Source organism: Sturnira hondurensis, unplaced genomic scaffold, assembly GCF_014824575.4.
Source record: "Sturnira hondurensis isolate 20B ecotype Veracruz unplaced genomic scaffold, ASM1482457v3 Scaffold0016663, whole genome shotgun sequence".
Taxonomy (NCBI): Eukaryota; Metazoa; Chordata; class Mammalia; order Chiroptera; family Phyllostomidae; genus Sturnira; species Sturnira hondurensis.
The window spans coordinates 9,955,764-9,973,324 of NW_028089294.1; positions in this window are offsets into that span (position 1 = coordinate 9,955,764).

A 17,561-nucleotide genomic window follows, 5' to 3' on the forward strand; every position below is an offset into this window, starting at 1 on the left:
AGTCCAACAACCCAGGAGTTAAAGAAGAAACATTAATTCAGACTGGTAGGAGGGGCAGATGTGGGCAGCCAGGCAGAGAGGAAGCTCGGCAAGGTGGTACTTGCGGACAAGGGTGGGCAAAGTGGTGTCTGGTGGAGCAGGTGGTCTCACATTCTCCTGCGAATAAAGTGGGAGTAACAACTGGAGGGTGAGACAGACCATGCAACCCAGGGCTCCAGTGCAGGGAAATAAAGCCTCAAAGCCTCTGACTGAAAACACTTGTGGGAGTTGCCCAGCCCCAGGAGAAACTCCCAGCCTCACAGGAAGGTTCACTGCGGAAACCCACAGGGTCCTAGAACACACATAGACCCACCCACCTGGGAATCAGCACCAGAGGGGCCCACTTTTCTTGTGGGTAGCAAGGGAAGTGACTGAAAGCTGGCAGAGAAGGGAGCAAACAGCACTTCTCCAACTTAGACCCTTCCCTGACATACAGCATCACAATGCAGGGCAGGTTGCCCTGCCCTGGCAAATGCCTAAGGCTCTGCCCCTTACTATATAACAGGCACATTGAGACAAAGAAATATGGACCAAGTTAAAGAACAGATCAAAGCTCCAAAAAATTACAACTAAGCAGTGAAGAGATAGCCAACCTATCAGATGCAAAGTTCAAAACAGAACTTTGGTAATTAGGATGCTCACAGAAATCGCTGAGTATGGTCAAACAATAGAGGAAAGAGTGAAGGCTATGAAAAGTGAATTAAAAGAAAATGCACGGGGACCCAACAGTAATGGGTAGGAAAGCAGGACTCAAATAAACTGTTTGAAGCAGAAGAAAGAAAGAAACTTTCAACCAGAATAGGGTAAAGAAACAAGATTTCAAAAATATGAGGAGAGGCTCAGGAACCTCTGGGACAACTTTAAATGTTCTGACATTTGAATCATAAGGGTGCCAGAAGGTGAAGAGGAAGAGCAAGAAATTGAAAACTTCTTTGAAAAAATAATGAAGGAGAACTTCCCTAATTCAGCTAAGGAAATAGACTTCCAGGAATTCCAGGAAGCCAGAGAGTCCCAAAGAAGCTGGACCCAAGAAATTATACATGCCAAGCACATCATAATTATGTTACCCAAGATTAAAGATAATGAGAGAATTTTTAAAGCAGCAAGAGTTTTCTCTTGGAGATAGTTACCTACAAGGGAGTTCCCATAGACCATTAGCTGGTTTCTCAAAAGAAACAATGCAGGCAAGAAGGGGCTGGAAAGAAGTATTTGAAACCATGAAATGCAAGGACCTACATCTAAGATTGCTCTATCCGGCAAAGCTTTCATTTAGAATGGAAGGGCAGATAAAGTGCTTCCCAGACAAGGTCAAGTTAAAGGAGTTCATCATCACCAAGTCATTATTACATGAAATGTTAAAGAGACTTATCTAAGAAAAAGAAGATAAAAAATATGAACAGAAAAATGACAACAAACTCATGACTATCAACAAATGAACCTAGAAGAAAACAAAAACAAACTAAGCAAACAACCAGAATAGGAACAGGATCAGAGAAATGGACTTCACATGAAGGGATTTCAGTGGGGAGTGGGAAGGAAGGAATTGGGGGGGGAGTACAGGGAAGAAGAAACATAATTAGTAGGCATAAAATAGGCAGGAGAGCATTAAGAAAAGTATGGGAAATGTAGAACCCAAAGAACTTATATGTATGACTCATGGACATGAACTAGGGGCGAGGGAATGTGGGTGAGAGGGAGGGTGCAGGGTGGAGAGGAATAAAGGGAGGGAAATGGGACAACTGTAATAGTATTATCAATAAAATATATTTTAAAATTTTTCTAAATCCACTTCATTAAATTCGTTGTAATCTCAGCTAGACCATGCATTAAAGTCTTTTTTCTCCAAGAGAACAAAACAAAACAAAAAAGAATCCCGTACTTTTAGAATAAGAAAGTGTCTGGAATTATGTTTTTTTAAAAAAAATATTGCATCACAGATATATTTTATAAGTTTTACTCTTAATTTTTGGTAGAAAAACTATGATAGATTGAGGAGCTTAGAAAATATACTACTGTTTGAGACATTCAGAAGATAACCCATTTAAGAATAATAATAAGTGTGGATTAAGATCAGCACCCAGCCTTTATTTGCTGGGCAAGGCCAGTGTAACCAGAGTAGTGTTCAAGACTAAAATAGACTAGCTCACATAGAAGTATTCTATTTTACCAATGTGGCACCATAAGCTTTGTCATTAGTATCCAAATAGATTTTTTAAAAAGGAAGCAGGCACGAGGAAGTCCAACTAGTGTATGGTTGTATCTCGTAGTGCTTGCTGACAGAATTGGAATGACTAAGAGCAAGGAAACTGTCCTGACTCCACCACTGATCTGCTCTGTGGACTTACAAAAATGTAATTTATTCATGACTCAGCATTTGTTTGAAATAGAAATAATAGCTTCTACATCGTAGAGTTGTTATAATGATTAAATCAGCTAATATCTGTCTGTAAAGCTCTCAAAACACTGAGATACATATACTCATATGCATATACATATACTCATATACATATACATATACTATGCATTATGTATCTCTCCTCCTCACCAAATTTTACAACAGAACCTCAGATCTTCTTTGGTGTTTACAAGCATAAAGTATATTAGCAACATTTCTCTGGAGATCCAGGTTTTGATCAGGGGCATTTGGTCTGGTAGTACTGGTAAACGGGCCATGTATGAACTCTCCAAGCTCCATTTGCAAAGCTCTAGGGGGGCTTGGCCTTTTTTTTTTTTTTGCCAAGGGATGATGAGAATGAGAGTATGTGTTGTACTGTACCACAAACTGTTATTATGCACCACATCTAAGCAATTCCTGAAGCAAAATTTCCCTAGAAATGTGACAAGATAGGTACGTTGTTTTTTTTTAAGATACACAGACCACCACAACCTGCATCCATCTCTTCCCTTCTTCCCCTTCCTTCCTGGGGATATGATACAGGCAGCTACTCGCGGCTGCACAAAACAAGCTTCCAAACCCCATCCCCTGAATCTGTTCTCTTACATGCATGTCCAGTGTTTTTGCTTCATCCTAAACCTCGTTGGGGTCTATTTTTCCTTAGAGTCCTATTTTAGCTGGTTGAGTAAAACCATGATTTGTTTCTATGATAAAGACTGCCATTGCCCTGGCTGGTTTTTAGCTGGTTGAGTAAAACCATGATTTGTTTCTATGATAAAGACTGCCATTGCCCTGGCTGGTGTGGCACATTTGATTGGGGCATCATCCTATAGATCAAAAGGTCACAGGTTCGATTCCTGGTCAAGGCACACACCCAGGCTGTAGTCAATCCCTGGTTGGGACACATTGGAGAAGGCAACCAATCAATCAGTCTCTCTCTCTGTCTCTCTCTCTCTCTCCTCCCTCTCCCTCAAAAAAAAAAAAAAAAAGGACTGCTGTCAGTTTAATACATAAGTATTTATATTTTCTCAAAATACTCCTAGAGCCACAGCTTTTGCCCAGAGGATAAACATGTAAATGATTATTCTAGAAACAAAGGAATTAACTCTCATCAATGCAGGGAAGGGCAGAAGTGGGAATTAAGTGGTTTTCCTCAAACCATACCACCTGAGTCTTACCACAATTAAGGATTTTGTCAAAGGCACCCAGATAATAAATCAGGGAGCCAATAATCCAATCCGAACCGCTGGAGTCAACAGCTCTCGTGTGTAAGAACAGGAGTGGTTCTGCTATTTCCTTCATTGGAAGAGAGTGTTTTCAAAACATAGCTAATTCTATCAGCTACAGCATGTTTTTTTCCATACAAAATCCTAACGTGGAGGATGAATTGAATTACTTCACCATGGAGCACAATTGCTTCAGACCTTTTTGGGGAAAGAGGCAATTTTCTATCAAGCTATACATTATGATTATTTTAATGCCCCAACGTCCTGTTTATATATTGTCACATTTAGTTTTTATGTGTTTAACTTCCCAAACATGAAGAAATAATCCTATGTTGAAGGGAGCCTTCTGAGCTACATTGCTCTGTCCCTTGCACGCTGACCTTGAGCCTCCAGTCTACCCCAAACAGGCTTGCAAACTTTCTCCTTCTCTCCCTTTTTTGTTCAACACCCAGTTATTCTCCAAAGCTCACCTCCTTGCAGACTTCTCCGCCTCCTTCATCTAGAAACAAACAGAAAACCTCTCTCTCTTCTCTAAACTTCCAAAGTCAGCTAGCTGTTCCTCTCCCATAGTAACATGTGTATTAGTCGGCGAGGACTGCTGCAACAAAAGACGGCAGACGGAGGGGCTAAAACAACACCAAGTTATTTTCTCAGTTCTGCAGGCAAGAAACCCAAGCCCAAGGTGCTGGCAGAGCTGGTGTCTCCTGGGACCTTTCTTGCTGGGTCCTCACGAGATCTTCACTCTGTGTGCAGGTACTCCTGCTGTGGCTTGTTCCCATAAGGACTCCAGCCTGCCTGCATCGGGGTCCCACCGTCATGACCCCGTTTAACCTCAATTGCTTCCTTAAAGACCCTGTCTGGATATACAGTCACACTGGAAGTTAGAGCTTCAAAAATATAAATTTGGGGGATGCACAGTTTAGTCTACAACAACATTTTACTTTACATGCAGAATCACAGCTGCTGCAGCAACAGCTTAAATCACAACTAGCCTGAGAGCCTCCTAGTCTCTCCAATTCATCTCTGTAGCTCCTGCAGTGTCTGGAACAGTTCTCTCTAAATAACACTAATAAGCTACCATTCACTGCACATATTGTATTTACACCATTAGGCATATCACATACATTATCCAATTTCAGCTATAACATTTTGAGGTAAATAATATTCCCTCTACAGTGGAGATGATGTAACTGAAGTCTGGATAGATCAGGCGGTTTGGCAAAGCTCTCGAGATTGGTAAAGGACAGAGCTAAAACAAACCTAGGCATAATTGAACGCAAACCTCAGGCTTCATTTCCCCTCCAAATCTGCCTCTCATGACATTTGTTGAACAAATGAGTGTCACTAGGGTAGGCCTAGGAAGGTGCCGTTTCCTTTTTCTCCTCCCCTAACAGCAGGAGAATTGAGGAGATTTTTAAAATCATTTTTGTTTGGGCAGGAAGAGATAGAAGTTTTTTAAAATTTAAGTATAGCAGAGGAAAAAGAAATACCTTCCTTTCCAGACTTGTCCACGAAGCAATATCAAAGTGAATAATAAAGGTGAGAAAGGTGAGGAAGGTATAAAGAATGTGCCTGACATTATAATGGCAGCATATTTCAACCCAGAATAAGATGGAAAACACACAACAGCAGTAGGATTTAGCAGACACCCAGCCTTATATGTGGCATGAAGCAACAGGCAATGAGAAGCCCACCTGCTCCACAGCGCCCCTCATTCTCCTTCCACAGTGCCTGCAGTCACCAGCAGTGTAAGATTTTACAAGATACCAGTTCCTGTTGCAACCTAATCCCCATTAAAATGTACAAATCTAACCTGTACTATAATGAGTTAGTTCATTAATATACTAACATATCACAGTGAATGCAAGTTACAGCATAAACATCTGTAAAAAATCTGTTTAAAAATACATGGCAGTGAATGTGCATCATAACAAAGCAAGTATATATCACAATCTACAGGGTTAGGTATCTAGGCTAAACATGAAGTCTTGGGAGGCCAGGGAAGGGCATACACCATGGGGTGTTTGGAAGTGGATAGGAAAGGAGAGAAAATGGAAGGAACTTGGAGGAATGATGGAGAGGAAGGCAATTATTTAAAAGGAAGGTGGAAAGTTACTAAAATACCACCTTCTAATTTCCTGCAAGAATAGATCCCTAAAACACTGGGTTAAGATGATGGTCAAGGATAAATAAGTGACATGTAGTTACTTTTCATCTCTTTGCCGTTTACACTCAGGGACATGACCTTTACAGCCTTTTTCAATACAAGAGCTGATCTGTGATGAGAACTGGTGTTTTCACTTTTTCATATGTTAACTTCCTATTTAGCTGATATGTCCAGTAACTCTTACTTACCTACCTTTCCCAAAACTGTCTGGATAGTTGCTTCAATTCTCTGCTTTGACGGTGGGAACCTAGTCCATTTAAGGTATTTTTCTTTCAACCCACACTCACGTGGCTTGAAAAGGTGCTGCTAGAGAAGCAAGGAGGTCAAACAGGAAGTTGGTCCTGGCAATTCATAGTGCCCAGGTTTCGGAGTTGGTTACTGGAGGTTTTAAGAGGAAGAGCTGAGCATTGTAGAGATCTTGTTCTATTTAACTGTTTTAAAGTGCAAATCATTAACCACATGTCAAAGTCAGCCCAGCTGGCTCCTCTTTCCACCCACATCTTCCTTTTCAATGAATTGTGTCATGTATGACTGAATCTGACGGTGAGACAAATTTTTATATGTGGCATATTTTCTAATACTCTCACGGTTAATCCCCTACATGCCTTTGCAGTGGCTTGAGGCCAATATCTTGTCTTTCCAAATGCAGGACAGTAATTTTAGGGGATGGATTAAGGTTATGCAACAAATTAGAGGGTCAGGATGGAGGCTTAAAGTAGAATCTTATATGCGAGCATCTCTCATTGGTTTCAAAGCTGTTTGGAGTCTCCATTTCTTGAACCCAAAGAAGTATTAACACTAAAAGGAATCGTGACCTACCTGAGACAAAGGAGGAAATGATGAAGCTTCGCCTCATGTGTTTTCTTTAGAGATTGAAGAGGAACTTATGTTTATTAGTGAAAATATGGTGATTGAACTTCAATATCTTTGAAAAGAAATTACATTTGTAGAATTAGAAACTTTTTCACACTCTTACGCATATAGTTTTTCAAAATAAAAACTTTCAGAAGGCATTCTAAGCAGTCTTTTTATTGCTGAGCGAAAGTTTCTGGATTCCAAAATTTTAAATAAAAAAGTTTAGGTATTCTCATATATGAATTTATCAGTAGGTTAAAAACCCAATTAGTAATATTCTACTTGTGTAAAACTCCTTATAGACTCCTATACATTAGAGAAAAGTAATATTTATGCCAGAGAACTAGAGAAAAGTTCTTATGTTAGTCTGAAGTTCACATTTTTTTACTTTGCAGCCACACAAACACATTTATAGTAGACTTGCAATGTCGAAGACATGACACAAATACGCTGTTAAGCTAGTACACACTAAGTGATGCATGAATAAGGCAGAAAATAAATGCTTTCAAAGGTCCAAGGAAGAAAAATCACTCTCAATTGCAGTGTTGGAAGGATAGGAGAATGGAATATTTTTGAAAATTTGAAACATGAAGCCCAGGAAGCATTTTAGCTTTTAAAGAGGTTCAATAGAAGCTTTGAAGCAGAAAAAAAATTGCATGAGAAAAATGTCCAGATATAGAAAAAGAGTACAATTGAATCTTCCATTTTGACTGGAGCACTTCTGGGTACCAATGAGAGATCAACTTAGTAAGGTGGACAACATTCGAGCTCCATGCGTGTGATGGCAAAGTACAGGGAGGGATAGCTTTTTTCATCGATGTGAACGCCTATCACAGTCCTTGAGAACGGTACTAATTTTTGGTCATTGTCTTTCTCCGGATTTAGGAGATTTTTAATACATGGGCCATGGTAGGAATGTTTGTGTCCTCCCCAAATTCATATGTTGAAATCCTAACTCCTAAAGCGATGGTATTAGAAGGGAAGGATTTGGGAGGCAATTAGCCTACGAGGCTTCATGAATGGAACTCTTAATCCTACAAAAGAGTTTCAAAAGAGAGCCTCTTTCTGCTGTGAGAGGGCTCAGCGAAAAGGCAGCTATCTGTAAACCAGGATGTCCCCACCAAACACCAGATGCTGGAGCCGTAATTGTGGACTTCCCTGCCTCCACACTGTGAGAAATAAGTATTTGTTGTTTATAAGCGATGGCATTTTGTTTTAGCAGTCTGCATGATCTAAGACACATACGATGTAAACACATTCTAAAATTCAGCAAAGTTTTAGTTCACAAACCGTCCTAAGAAGCTTCATTAAGAGATCCAAAAACTTAGCATTCCAAAATTTAGAGGGAAATACATAGCAGTTTAAATAAATAAAACTGTATCCATAAAATAACAAAGATCTATTAAGCTAGAGTTGAAGACAAATATTCAACATGACTCAAACATTCTCATACACCTTTATAAGTAAAATAAGTGCATTATAAAGTACATAGTACAGTAAAATTTTTTAACTTAAAAAATGCATGCACACACAGACACACACACACAAAGGTTAAAACAGTGTAAATATAAACCAAAAACCATGTTATCAATGGTTTTCTCCAGATAATAGGATACTAGGATTTATTTTACTTTTCAAAATATTCATATGCATTTAAACACATATCATAGTAATCATTTCACATCGTAACATAATGTGAGCTTTTTGTTTTTTAATCTTCACTCAAAGACACTTTTTCATTGCTTTTAGAGACAGCAGAATGGGGAAGGGAAGGGAGAAAGAATCATCAATGTGAAAGAAAAACATCGATTGATTGCCTCCCTCATGTGCCCAGACCAGGCATCACAGGTGCCCAGACCGGGGGTCAGACTTGCCACCGAGGTGCATGCCCTGGCTGGGGATGGAACCCACAAACTTTTGGTTGCCAGATGAGACTCCAACCAACTGAGCCACACCGGCCAGGGCTGAATTTATTTTTTAAATGTAATTTGCAGTGAACCCATTGAACTGTTTGCAGTGGTCATGTAGGTTGAGTCTATGACCACACAGGCCACACTCCAAGGCATATTGCAGATGAAAATGAAAACCCGGGCCATTCACCCAGAGGCTTTTAGAGACTTAAAACTGTGTCTCAGTTTTCTTCATCTGTAAAAAAAGAGGAACTAACATTTAACTTTCCATGCCCCCGATGGTTAAAGATGCCTTATCTTTATATTATCTTCTTTAATAAAATCATGTTAAAATATATTACTCATTAAAAAACAAGCATTGGGAATCTGCTATGTAGCAGACACTATTAGGTGAGAGGTTCACACGTAAGTGAACCAAGAGCTATTCCATTTTGTTTTTCAAGAGTAATTCCCAGAGCTTCTCAAGTTTGAAAAAAAAACAAATTTTTATAGATACACCTCAGTTTCTGTATAAAATATTCTTACATAATGGCAAGTGACCAGTTTGTGCTGCAAATATAGGAAAGAATAACCACAATCAATTTACATAATTGTAAGTCTGAATATAACAGTTACTAAGGTTTAGAAAAAGCATTTTTGAAATCAACTTGGACTTTGATTTAAAAGGTTTACATCATTTTCATCATTAATGTGGTTTTCATTTTTTATGAAAGTAATGCATGTACCTTATAAGAAAGTCAAACAATAGTCAAAAGTGAGAAAAGTACCTATGATCAATAAGTCACAGAATACTTTCCAAAAAATTTATTTATACATATGTAATTAATTTTAATATATAAAACAAATATAAGGGGTTTACCCTAACATCTGCAATTGTTTTAAGTATCACTGTATAAAATATTTTTCATGTTAAATATAAATTTATGTAATTATTATAATGACTACTAGAGTCTGATTACATGCCTATAAAAAACATAAAGTGACAGGAAAATTGAAAAGTTCTTTACAAAATAAAAATTATATTCTCTAAAAATTGAGATACCTCTATTGCTATAAAAAGTTGGGGAGTCATAGTAATTCAGACTAAAACATAAAAGAATTATTTTGTTTCTGCATTTGCTTAAAGTCTGTAGATAGAAATTCAAGTGCTTTACCAGTGCCAATTTTTCTAATATGTAGATATCATGGGAAGATATTTAAAATGTATGTATCTTAGTTTACTAGTCTATAAAAGAGTTGAAGTATTTTTAGAGCTAGTGAAGGATGAAGGAAGCCATGTTGGGGTGGGGAAGCCGTGAAGCTCTGGGAAAAAGAAAAAAGGGGAAAAAAAGCCACGTGTGTCTCATTCTGAGCACTAGAATCAAGGAAGATTAGATCAGCAGGCATCTTGGAAGTGTACATATTCAACCCAACATTATGGGTCAGGAAATAAGGGGCTATAGAAGTCAGGTGGCTTTTTATGGACACACCTTTTGTGAGTGCACTTATGTTGTCCTTCTTACTTCCAGCATGCATTCAAAATAAGGTTATTAAAATATGATGACTATTTGCCCTCGACCTGGGAATGTTTGCTCGGACAAGGGCATTCAAAGAAGTAATACATCAATCTCTGTGCAAAGCACATATGGACATTTTTAACACATCCCTGTTTATCTGTAATGCCGCCAACATTCCCAGTTCATCAGATTGAAAGCTTTTTCCCTATCAGGAGTCAGTGAATGCTGCTACCTGAAGCTGTGTGCTTTGATTGAAGTGGTGATTTGTGTAACTGCGCAGTCAGACTCTGTGGTTTTCTGCAGCCTGAAACAAGCTTTATCAGAGAGCAGAGTTGCCCGAGCAACTAGGATAGATCTGGAGGGAGGTAGATACTGGTCTGTGGTACTTGGTGACCAACTGTGCTGGCATCCGTGATGCACCATGGCATTTAAGGTAATGAAAATCTCTAGTAACATGGTTAGAATGCTTGCTACGATTTGTAACAGGCATGACAAGGCACAAGAAAGCTTTTTATGATATTGTTCTCGTCACAGGGGAAATGAATCCATAGCTCACTGCTGCCTCCCACAAGGGTTGGCTGATATGATTACAAGAACTGAGAAGAGCCTGTATTTGGCAAAGCACCTGATCTTGCTTTTAGAGGAGGTGCTAAGTAGCATAATGACTAGAAAGCAGTGATAGCCACACATGGCTTCTCTATGACGCATCACACCTTTACTGGAAGTTTGTCTACCATTGTGTAAAATATGATAGACAATTAGATAAATGAATGATATAGACATTCAGATAATTCCATGATGTCAGATAAATTCAGTTGTTTTTCCTCAGTACAACATTGATTTTTCTAGGCATTCTTGGTTAGGAAATAAGTATGATTTATCATGAGGCTCTATCCATAATTCTGAAAGTTCTTTTGGGGATATAATGGAGTATTATGGCAGTATTAGGGCAGGATCCCATTCAAGTAATTTTTCCAGCTTTATTGAGATACTATTCACATATATGTAAATTTAATATGTATAATGTGATGATTTCATGCATCTATAGAGCACAAAATAATCTTAGTATTAGTAATATTAGTTAATGCTTCCATCCCATCACATAGTTACTTTTTTACAAGTGTGTGGTGGTAATATTTCAGATCCACTTTCTTAATGAGTTTCATTTTCATGATACGAGATTACTCATCATATTCACAGTGTTACTCACTAGGTACCCTGACCTTATTCATGTTGTATCTAGAAGTTGTTACCCTCGGGCCAGCATTTCTTCCATCACCAAACCCCTAGCTCCTGGCAACTGTCATTGTATTCTCTATTTCTATGATTTTGGCTTTTTAAAACTTTATTCACAAATAAGTGAATACACATACTATTTGCCTTTCTTTGACTGGTTTATTTCACTTAGCATAAAACCTCAAGGTCCATCCATGTTATTGCAAATAACAGAATTTCCTCCTTTCTTGTGGCTAAAAATCATTCCATTGCCAATAACCCATTGTCAAAACATGGAAACAATATAAGTATTCGTTGATGGATGAATGAATAAGGAAATGTGGAGCTAAATGTATTCTATGAGGATAAATAGATAAATAAGAGCTGATACAGGGGAAAGGAGATTTAAATGAATAATTTTTTTTAGTTTTGATAGTATAGTACACTTATTTTTTATTATCTAAACAAAGGATCCTATATATTTACTCATGGAGAGTAACTAAAAACTCTTTGAATCTTACCGGTGATAACAAGGAGTGTTGGGGAGATATATTAAGAGAGTAATTTTGAAAGGAAGTTTTGAGAAAAGATTAAGATGTTAGTGCTTGTCCAATATGAATGCAATTGATTATATGGCCTTTTATATGTTCCTGTATTGATCTTTGTCACTATTTGATTCATGTTTTCCTCCGTGATTCCCAGTCAGTGCAGAGGTAGTATCTGATTTGCTAATGGTGCTTTTGCTGATGTGTAACAGGTCTGCATGAATACTGGTGAATGATGAGAGAAGGCCCCAGTTAGCCATCCTTGTACTTCGTTACTAAATTGTCTTTGTTGAACTACTATTTTTGTCTTCCAATTGTCTAGGTTAAAATGTAATCATATGCTACTTCAAAAATCTGTGGGTTTTTTCACACTTTTTTGTTGTGGAAACATATATGTAACATAAAATACAGTTCAGTGGCATTAAGTACCTTCCCACTGCAATGCAGCCATCACAGTCTAGTCATCAATTCAGCCATGTATACTTGGGTTGCTTCCACCTTTTGGCTGTAATTAATGCTGTGGTGAGCACTGATGTACAAATACCTGTTTCAGTCCTTCTTTCACCAGAGGTGGAAATGTGCGATCATATAGGAACTCTGTGTTTAATTTTTGAGAAATGGCTATATGTTTCTCACAGCAGTGTCATCCTTTTATATTTCTACCAGTAATGTACAAAGATTTCACTTTACCCATATCCTCACCAACATTGTTATTTTCTGTTTTTTTTTAATAATAGCCATCTAAATGGGTATGAAATGGCATTTTCTTGTGGTTTTGATTTATATTTCCACAATGACTAGTGATATTAAGCATCTTTCCATGCACTAATTGGCATTTTGTGTTTTCTTCTTTAGAAAAATGTGTATTCAAGTCCTTTTCTTATTATTTTTTAATTGGAATGTTTTGTGTTTTGTTGTTGAGCTGTGGGAGTTCTTTATATATTCTGGATATCAATGCCTTATTGGAATATAGAGTTTGCAAATATTTACCATTATGATTTGCAAATATTTCTTGATAGTGTCCTTTGATGCACAAGACTTTAATATTGATGAAGTCCAATTTATCTATTTTTCTTTTCCTTTTTTCCTCTGTCTTTGTGTTATATTTGAATCATTGCTAAATCCAATCATGAATATTTTCCCCTATGTTTTTTTCTAAGGGTTTTAGTTTTAGCTCTTACATTCAAAATTTTGGTCCATATTGAGTTAACTTTTGAACTAGGTTCAGGTAAGTGCCCAGTTTTATTTGTTTGCATGTAAACACCATGTGTTGAAAACACTGTCCTTTCCCCATTGAACAATCTTTACATCCTGTAATTTGACTATATGTATGAGAGCTTATTTCTGAGTTCTCTATTTTATTTTTACCAAAATATCTGTGTGCTTTTTGTTAGAGTATATCTTCCCCTAAGAATCAAATTAATAACCTACATTAAGGTGATGATGTTTATTTCACTGACCCCTGCAACAGGAGAAATGGGGAGTGCATGACTGGACATAGTTCCTGAGTGATGAAGAAGAAAAATCATTGAAAAATGAAAAGGCCACAAGTAGAAAGGGGGTGGGACAAGGTGTAGTGTAGTACTCACCTTCATCTTGACTCGAGCAGGCAAACATTTGTTTCTGTTCTTGTGTTCTCTACACAACAAATTCTCCCTCTCCTTTCCATTCTGTTTTTGGTAGAGATGCTGGTACTGAGGCTGATACCAAGGACAGCTCCAGACTGGCTAAGGATGGAGCTGTTAGGCCTTTCGGCTTTTCTGCTTCTTATTTTATTTACTTAAAAAGATGATACTCCAATCACATTGTTTATTGGATCTATAAAACACACATAGTGTAGCAAGGAAAAGGAGACATGAGGTACATTTACACACTTCAGATGGAGGGTTGCATAATTATTTCTAGGTCCTCTTTCCTCTCTCTCTTCTTCCTTCTCCCCACTGGCTCTTCCCCCACTCTCTCTCTACCTTCTTCTCACTTTAAATACAACCTCCCATCCTCTCCTTTCACTCAACACTCATACACAAACATTCCTATACACATTCCATACATTCCTGTAAACAAAAGAGCAAACAACCTGGCACTCATCTTTTGAAGGGACAGTAAAGTTTGTCAGATGATATACTGGACTCTGCAGAAGTCACGTAGTGTTATATATTTGTGTTGTTTTACATTCATGAAAATTTCTTTGGTATCTACTAAAAGTGAGGTAGCTGCAGTTGGTGTAGGATTATGCGTCCCCTTTAGTCTACTTGTTGAAGTCAGAGTGTCACTTGTGTCCTTGATCACAACAGTGAGCATTGGTGGAGAATGACAATAGAAAAGCGGTTGGCAGCTGAGGTGCCTTAGGTTGGAATAGTGTCCTGCATGATGACAGTGACAGAGCTCTGGCTGTCAGCAGGGTGTTACCACGCCAGCAGGGTAGAGTTGGAGCCTCTGAGGCAGATAAATAAGAGAGCAGCAGGCAAGCATTTGAGAGAGATAAGCTCAGAAAATATAGCCTGAATAATTTTATGAGTCCTTTATATTAACTGTGTTTACTTTGGGTTTGGGACTTTTTTTTTCTGCCATAAATGACCAATTAAAAGCTCTATAGCTTGGGATATTTCAGAGTATTTGACAAGTTTGAGATAAGTAGTTTTGAAAAAACAAGAGTTCAGCTGAATCCTTATTGAAATAGGTAATTATATAATTGAGGAAAACAGTAACATCTTGCTAATGAGGGAAAATCAAAGCTCAAATAGCTGAAGCTTAAAGATAGTTTATTTAAATGCATAGATAAATCTCATGATTTTTTTCCCAACAAGAACACAGATAAATGTACTTGACAATAAGAGGTAATACAGTGACAACTTTAAACAACATGTGGTAGTTTTTGGTTAAAGATGGCGAGCTACCCACATGCATTTACCCTCTCTCTACAATACCCGTTATCATGATACTAAAGGGATATAAATGTTGTAAATCTTCACTTAAAAAGGAGTAAGACATTTCACTAATTTCTGCACACTCTAGGAGCAGAGAGCCGAACAGAGGAGACTGCCACCCAGACATGCAGAAAGGCTGCAGAGGAGGCAAGCCAGCAGTGCTCCAAACCACGATGCAGCTCGGAGAGGGAGCACAGGACAGAGGGGCCAGACGGGGTCGGCGGGGCTGAAAACAAGCAATTTACTAGAGTTTACTTTTTTCCTCCCTTACCACAGGAAAAAAGAGAATGCAGTCAGCAAACACATTGCAAACAAAATCTGTCAAGGAAATTGTGCTTTATACATGAGGTGTATTAATGAAGATGTATATTAGAGAAAGTGTTGGGAGGTGAGAAAGAATTGTAAGCTTGGCTCCTTTCTCTTTATACTGAAAGATCATGGAATCAGAATTCCAGGGAGATGAAAGAATCTAAAGAATTATGGTCATGAAAGGAAATAGGAAGAAATACAGGAGAACGGGATTAGGGATTTCAGGTAAGAAAGGCAATCCCCAAAATGATACATAAAACAAAAGCCAAAGCCAATAAAATGAAGCTAGATTAAAGTAAAATAAAATTGTGCAAGAAGAAAGAGCATGCAAAAGTTAAACAATAAGTGGTGGCTTAGCTGAAAACATTTGCAACATTTATGAAGCAAAGAATTGGTATTTGAAATTTATTCAGAGTTTCTAAAAGAATTAGGCAAACAACCAAGCAACATTCAAACAACAGATACAACAGGCAACATGTTAAAAAATGGGTATTGATGCTGTTTCCAGTTTTTCCTAGTTCTAACACTGCTGCAGTAACCCATCATACACATCTCCATGGTCATGTGCGCGAATGCTTTCTCCAAAAGACCCAGCACAGTAGAAAGCTGCTGGCAGAGTGTGCACAGGTTTTGCTGGTTTGCTTCCTTGTTTGTATATTAACAGATGCTACCAAACTGCCCTCCAAAGAGGCTGTGCTAATTTACGCTTTTATCAACAGCACATCCATACCTCCGCATCCTCGTACTATGACAGGTTTTGCTTTTTTCTAGTGATTGAAAATGGGGTCTTGCTAATAGAGTCTGCATTTTTCTCTGATCTCTAGTGATCAGAATCATTTCTGCATTGAGTGGCCAACTGTGTTTCCTCCTGTAAAAGTAATTTTTTTCATTTTTTAATTTGCTCCATGGATTTATCTTGTTCTTCTTTTCCAATAATCTGTAATTTATTCTTAGTTCTTTCTAAATTCGTGTTTGAAGAAATGGCCATTTTTGTTTGTAACCCATTGAAAGAGTGGTATATGCATTTATCTAGAGAAATGGAGCTAAATTCCAGATTATGCAGAAAGAGCAACTTCAATATATGACAAATCCTTGCTCTAACTTCTCTTCTGTAAGAATTTAACTGTCTCTAGTCTCACTTTCCTCATGTATAAAGTAAGAATAATGCCCACCTCATAGCTGTGTTCTAAGCATTAATTTTCTAAAAACATCTGGCTGTTACTGGCCTGTTTTCTCCCCCTTCTTTCTAAATAAATGTATCATTTTTCAAATAATCTGTTATATTGCTGTTAAACTCTTTTAAATCAAAGTTGAATCACTACCTTTATTTATTACCTGTTATGAATAAATTAATAATTTTAAATGCTGTAAGGTTGGAGATACATAATGTAATTGCATTACAGATTAAATCCAGCACTTCCAAGCAACAGTTAGAAAAATGCCATAATTAAAATAACTACTGTATATATTTATTAATCACCACAATCTATAGTAACTTGTGTTCACCATTAGCAAGGAAGCTGAGATGAATACAACTTGTTGCGTACTATCAAACACTTACATTTCAATAAACACAAAAATGCAAGGCAGACTTTGAAGAGCACTATTGAAGATTGGCAAAAAAAGGATGGAGAAGGGAGAAATTGCTCATCTGTAGAAAATTTTAAATGGTAATAAGCATATTCTTTGGGCAACGCCTATACAGTGGAAGACATTTTGTTAGATAAAGACACAGGAGAAGCAAAAGTACCAGAAAACAGTGGTGTGAAAGGCTAGAGCATCATGGACACTGGTGTGAATTTGAGGGCTGCACAAATAGGAAGAAACAGCTAAAAATGATACTGAAAAAGACTGTGGCTGGCTGGAGCACTTTCATGCCTTACGTGTAGGTGCCTCTGCCTCCTTCTGTAAGCCACAGCAGAGTAATTTTCTTTGAGTACACCATTCAACTGTGGTCCACTTGAGGTTATCAATTATATTACCCATCAATCTCCTCTCCCAACCCCTACCAAGTGGTAGAGACATTACCTAATCTAGGCCAATCAATGTCACCTGGTAAATTGAATCCGATCAAAGGGGCACATGGAGATTACTGGAGCTGAACAGTCGATTACTGCACCTTCACGCAAAGGTTCTCAAACCCCACTCTCAGAATCTGCCCACTTCCTCTTCCTTTCCAAGGCTCTGCTTCTCCTACACTTCAGTGAGTTCATAAGTATCCTGCCAGTAAACCTGTGTGCGAGCATGTGAGCATGCGCGTGCGTAGTGTGTTTATGATGTTTTGTTCCATTTTGTTTTGCTTAACTTAATTGGACTGGTATCTGTTAACAACAAGTGAAGAGCTCTAACTGTTGAGCATGTCTAATGGATCTTTACATAATTTGTAGACAATGAGGAGAAGTTAAAATTTATTGACAAGTCCTATGATAAAGATGTAATTTAGGAAAACTTGAAGAACAAGGAATAAGAGGCAGAAT